At 43.3% G+C, this 6,275-nt stretch overlaps 1 pseudogene across 1 annotated transcript; it reads right to left on the minus strand.

Moving 5' to 3' along the window:
* Positions 1-641: 641 nt before the first annotated feature.
* On the minus strand, positions 642-1,740 carry LOC112636570 (annotated as a pseudogene). The gene has a single exon (XR_003122198.1). The product of XR_003122198.1 is annotated as an S-formylglutathione hydrolase pseudogene (transcript).
* Between the last annotated feature and the right edge of the window lie 4,535 nt (positions 1,741-6,275).

The raw sequence follows: 6,275 nt of genomic DNA on the forward strand, positions 1-6,275 counted from the left end.
CTCACCTACCGTCTTTCCCTTTTAGCCAAGTGGATTCTGTAACAATCCTGGCGCCAATTAGCTAATGTCCCAGAGGGGATATGAGGGAGGAGAGGCAGGGAAGGGGGTTACAGAGGTAGGTCAGTAAAAAACAAAACAAAAGCGTGTACACCATTGCTTGACTTCATCCTCCAAAGACCGGCTCCCAGTAGTTGACACCCATCAGAAAGAAGCGACACTGGATGAATAACAACATGTTATTCAACACCTGGAACTCGGGAATTATATAGCTGCAAGTTGGTACCTGCTAACTGTACTTAAGGAGCATTTTGCCTTGGGAGCTGCAGATTTATAGGATTCCCACAACTAGAGGGGCTGTTTTCCAGCCAACCTTATTCATGGAGTTCCCCAAATATGTGTGCAACATGAACTCAATAACCATGGCACTAATACCATGGTTCTGTGTAACGCTGGGAATCATGTAACAACCCCAATAAACTCTTCTTATTCATACCTTGTCAGACAGCACTTGGGTGAGGAGAACCTCAGAGCAGATTGTAACCATCAGTGAAGGCAAAGTTATTAAGTTCACACTAAAATCAAAATAGCGATACTGGCCCCACTCTGCGACCAATAACATTTTTGAAAATACCTAATTTTTTTTTTTTAGGTTTTATATCCTTATTCAGAGGTGATTCGACTATAGAATAAAGCCCTTTTAGCATTATTAATTTTTATTTTTTTTTTTTTTTTTTTTGCTCAGCAATACAGTTGCATTTTACTTTTATAATCCTGAAGAGATTCTCTTATTTGGAGTTTTTCATGCATTCAGGTATTTAGCATGATGTCTGATGTGGTCAGTAATAAAGGTTGCAATGAAGTAGTAGCTATGCTCATAACCCTCTTGTAATCGAAAAACAATGGGGATTTTCTTTTCTGTACAGGCAGCTATGAAGTTATCAGGGAGTAACTGTCCATCTAAAAGAAACTGGTCATCTTTTCCTTGATCAATTAGTATGTCCAGCTGAGATCCTGGATAGGATTTCAGAAGACGGGTAGCTCATAAGCCTTCCATTTACTTTGATCTGTTCCCAAATATCCACTAAAGACTCTTTTGCCCCAGGGACAGAGTACAGGGCTGCAAATTAGAGCAAATGCTGACACAGATTTGTAATTTCCAGGATTTTTCAAAGCACAGATCAGAACTCCATGGTCTCCCATGGAGTGGCCACAAATAGACATCCTTTGGGGATCCACTGGAAAACTGGCATTTATGAGTTGGGGAAGTTCCTCCATGACATAAGAGTACATTCTGTAGTTGGTTTTCCAAGGATCTTCAGTGGTATCAACATAAAATCCAGCACCAGTGCCAAAGTCCCAGCTCTCATCTTCTCCTTTAATATTGCAGCCACGAGGGCTGGTATCAGGAGCAATGACAGCAAGACCATGTTCTGAAGCAGCTTGATGATAACCAGATTTTGATATAAAATTTTGTTCTGTGCAAATTAAACCTGAGAGCCAATACAGTGCAGGGCACTTTTCCACTTCTGCCTTTGGTGGTAAGTAGACAGCAAATTTCATTTTGCAGTTCAGTTCAACACTGTCATGTTCAAAAACTTTCTGCAATCCCCCAAAGCACTTGTTGCTGGAAATCTGCGTCAGTGCCATTCTTCTCCTGTCCAATTGCTGATTGCTTTTTGCTTGTACCAGATGGTAGATGATTCTCTGGTGGCAGAGTGACCAGAAGAAACGGCCCGAAGTAAAAGTGAAAATATCTAATTTTTAGGTGTTTTGTGTGTTTTGTTTGATTTTTGTTTTTTAGCAACAGAGTTTTGCCATATCGACCAGGCTGGTCTCAAACTCCTGTGCTCAAATGATCCTCCTGCCTTGGTCTCCGAAATCACTGGGATTACAGGCGTGAGCCACAGTGCCCATCCTCAGATTTTCAGTCTGAACTGCCTCCTTTCTTCCCCTCCCCTGGTAACAAAAGGTGTGTTCCTAAAATACTCTGGTCAATGCTAGCAAAGGGATTGATCTCATGGGGGAGAAGCCAGGAAAGCCTTCTTCCCAGGAGTTTTCAGACTATATTTGGGAGAAGAAAGCTCCTTTTTTCTCTGACTGTGAAGACCCAAGCATAGGAACTAAAGGCTTATGGAGTGGACGGCAGCCATATTCCTCCACCAGGTAGAAATGCTGAGCTGAAAAGATGAGAAACTCTTCCACTATAGAGAGAACCAGAGGCAAGAGATGAAGCAGCAAGGACCCCAACAAGCCCTTACCTTGACTCTCCTCTTGCCTTAGATGAACATCAGCCCTAGAGTTTGATTGTGATAAACAATAAATTCAAACTTTAAAAATTTAACTTTTTGTTTAACTTTAGTTTGAGTTAGATTGGGTTTCTGTCATTGGGTTTCTGTAGCTATAAGAGTCTTGACTACTATGATTACTCCACAATGGATATGATTAGATTTCATAGAGGTATGTTCCTGAAATCCTAACTTATTACATATTACTAAGAATTATGGGTTTAATTATTTAAACTGTAGTGTAAATAAACTTGGATTAATAGAAATCTATTATAAAAAGTATACTAATTTAAAAAGTTAAATTTGGAAAGTTGTATCTTATTTGGGAACTCCGAATAAGAGTTTGGCTCCAACATAACCAATAATAGGGGAGGGATGGGAATTCTAGGCCAGAAATATAATTATCAAGAAAATTATAAACTGTTTAGTCTCAACCACTATACTAAAAACATGGGTTTTTAATGCCATATATAACCTACCGATGATGGAAAAAGTGTAAAAAGACTTGTAGTGTCTTCTCATTGATTTGTATATTAGAACAAGCCAGGCTATCTTACAGTAACAACCCCAAATTCAGTGGCTTAATGCAACAGAGGATTTTTGAGCAAGCCAGGTGCTTCCTCAAGGCATCTTTCCTCCATGTTGTGGCTCAGGGCTCCCAGTTGCTTTAATCTTGCAGCTCTGTCCCTATACCAAAGCCGCCTCCATGATCACATGCCCAAGAAAAGACGCAGAGAGGGGTGTGGGCTTTGTACGGCCTCTGCTCACAGATGACCAGAACCGGGCACATGGACCTGTCCACGTGCAAAGGGGTCCTGTCTTACACAGGCATGGAATGGGAAAAGAACTGGATATGATACTCATAATGTGGGAACTTGTAATGTCTACCACATCGTGTAGTGTATCTTTCCATAACACAAAAGGGAGCTTAGCCAATACAAAAGCCAAGTACAGCTTAGAGGAGGACTGAACAAGGAGTGTTTTTTAATAGCTCGGATGCATCATGCACACATAATAAACAACAATCTCATCACCATTCCCAAACATCTATTAAACACAGATCCATGATGTCATGGTTTTCAGCACAGGCCTTTTCAAGTTTTACTGTGATTGCCTCTGCCCTTAGCAAGACTAAGATCAGCTGATGGATGCAGACAAAAGGGGTATGTGTGAAAGATGACAGACTGTGAATTCACACATTAATAAAAACCAGAAATGGAAACAAAGACCAAACAGGCAGTGCAACGTCCCTATGTCTGCCTTCTGATCTCATTCCACTCTTTCCAGCTCCATCTTCTACCCTCAAGAGTCTCTTGCTTTATCCCACTTCGATATTGCAGGCTAAAAGATAACATCGCTCAAAACCCTGAAAGATAAGGGCCCCAGGACTCCTCTTTCTGTGCCCATCTCATCCTCCAACCCATGTGTCCTGCACATGGTTTCTTTCACTCATACATACCAATACCTGATCACCTATTTAGTACCAGGCACTGCAGCAGGAGCTTTATATGTGTTCATCTTATTTAATACCACAACATATCAGGATGATACTGTTGTGCCCATTTTGCAGATGAGAAAACTGAGAATAACCTAGGTTAAGTAGCTCCTGTTCAATGCTACACATCAATAAATGGCAGTGCTAGAACCTGTACTCAGGTCTGAGGACTCCAGAGTCAGACTATGTTATCTATTGTGCTGCACTGCCTTCCTAATTGATATGGTTTGGCTGTGTCCCCACCCAAAGCTTGCCTTGAATTGTAACTCAACAATTCCCATGTGTCCTGGGAGGAACCTGGTGGGAAATGATTGAATTATGGGGGTGGGTCTTTCCTGCACTGTTCTCATGATAGTGAATGAGTCTCATGAGATCTGATGGTTTTAAAACTGGGAGTTTCCCTGCACAAGCTCTTTTCTCTTGTTTGCCACCATGAGATGGGCCTTTCACCTTCCACCATGATTGTGAGGCCTCCCCAGTCATGTGGAACTGGGAGTCCAATAAGCCTCTTTCTTTTGTAAATTGCTCAGTCTTTGTATGTCTTTATCAGCAGCATGAGAACAGACTACTACAGTAAATTGGTACCAGTAGAGTAGGGCGCTGCTGAGAAGATAACTGAAAATGTGGAAGCGACTTTGGAACTGGGTAACAGGCAGAGGTTGGAACAGTTTGGAGGGCTCAGAAGACAGGAAAATGTGGGAAAGTTTGGAACTCCCTAGGGACTTGTTGAATGGCTTTGATCAAAATGCTGATGATATGGACAATGAAATGCAGGCTGAGGTGGTCTCAGATGGAGATGAGGAACTTGTTGGGAACTGGAGCAAAGGTGACTCTTGTCATGTTTTAGCAAAGAGACTGGCAGCATTTTGCCCCTGTCCTAGAGGTTTGTGGCACTTTGAACTTGAGAGAAATGATTTAGGTATCTGGCAGAAGAAATTTCTAAGCAGCAAAGCTTTCAAGAAGTGACTCTGGTGCTGTTAAAGGCATTCAGTTTTAAAAGGGATACAGAGCATAAAAGTTTGGAAATTTGCAGCCTGGCTATGCAATAGAAAAGAAAAATCCCTTTTCTGAGGAGAAATTCAAGTTGGCTGCAGAAATTTGCATAGTAACAAGGAGCCATATGTTAATCCCCAAAACAACGGGGAAAATGTCTCCAGGGCATGTCAGAGGTCTTCACAGCAGCCCCTCCCATCACAGGCCTGGAGGTCTAGGAGGAAAAAGTGGTTTCATGGGCCGGGCCCAGGGTCCCTGTGCTGTGTGCAGCCTAGGGTCTGGTGCCCTGCATCCCAGTTGCTCCAGTAGTGTCTGAAAGGGGCCAATGTAGCACTCAGGCCATGGCTTCAGAGAGTGCAAGCACCAACTCTTGGCAACTTGCATGTGGTGTTGAGTGGTTTGAAATGCAGATTCTCAGGCTCCACTCCAGACCTACTGAAGCAGAGACTCAGTATTGGTATTTAATCTATGGAGGAATTCTACTCTAGAAATGCTATTTCTCTCCCCCAAAGAAGAATGGGACCTTGAAGAACCTACTGGGGCTAGTCATTCAACCTTGGTGTAGGCTTACTCCTCCTGCCCACTTCTCTGGGACCAGCCTGGGCCACCTCCTGAGAACCACAGATGTGCCATGACTTCAGGAACCCCATCACATGCTGTTCGAGGAGCAAGGAAGAGGGGTTGAGTGTGCTGACACACAGAGTAACAGGCTGTTTAGGAGAGAGGGTGGAAGAAGGTGAGTGTTCATTAGATACTGAAAAGAGAGGGAGATAAGGGGTCCCCCCGGAGCAGAGACTAGAAAGCCACTCATGAGTGGTGCCAGGAGAGCACAACTAGGCTCTGGGCAGGAGACAGAAAATTCAGGAACGCCCTACAACAGAGGAGTTAGACAACATAGGACTTAGTTTATCATACTATTTCTTGAGCACCTACTGTGGGCTAGGCCCACAGGAAAGCAGAGACAAGGTTGAGATGTGGTAAGAATGTGGACTCTGCAGCCCAACTGCCTGGGCTCGGATCGCCACCTCAGGTGGGCTCAGCCAGCAGTACCTGCAGAGCCAAGCCAGCTGTGTTCACAGGCAGCATCTGCTCTGACTGGTCACAGCATTACCTCTGTTGGCTGGTGCCTGGATCATCCTGGTTGTTATGTCACTAGTGTTATATCAATATCACCCCTGTTATCACTTACTGGTAGAATGAACTTTTTTTTAGCCTCTCCACACCTCCACTTCCTTATCTGTAAAATGGGAATCGTAACAGTACCTACCTCAAGAGTTTTGAGAATTAAGCGAGTTACATAAGGACTGTGCTTAGAACAGTGCCTGGGAGCCTAACGTGTTCTCAGTAAATATTAGCTACGATTATTCTTTTTCTCTCAAAGTGTTAACCATGCTTGAGAAAAAGCCAGCTTCCCAGAGTTCAGATAGACAGAGTAGCCTGAGTTGCTAGAGGCAGAAGCTGGATTCCCATAGCGATTTAATTTCTGGGCTCGGCCCCCACCA

This window comes from Theropithecus gelada, chromosome 12 (assembly GCF_003255815.1).
Source record: "Theropithecus gelada isolate Dixy chromosome 12, Tgel_1.0, whole genome shotgun sequence".
Lineage (NCBI taxonomy): Eukaryota > Metazoa > Chordata > Mammalia > Primates > Cercopithecidae > Theropithecus > Theropithecus gelada.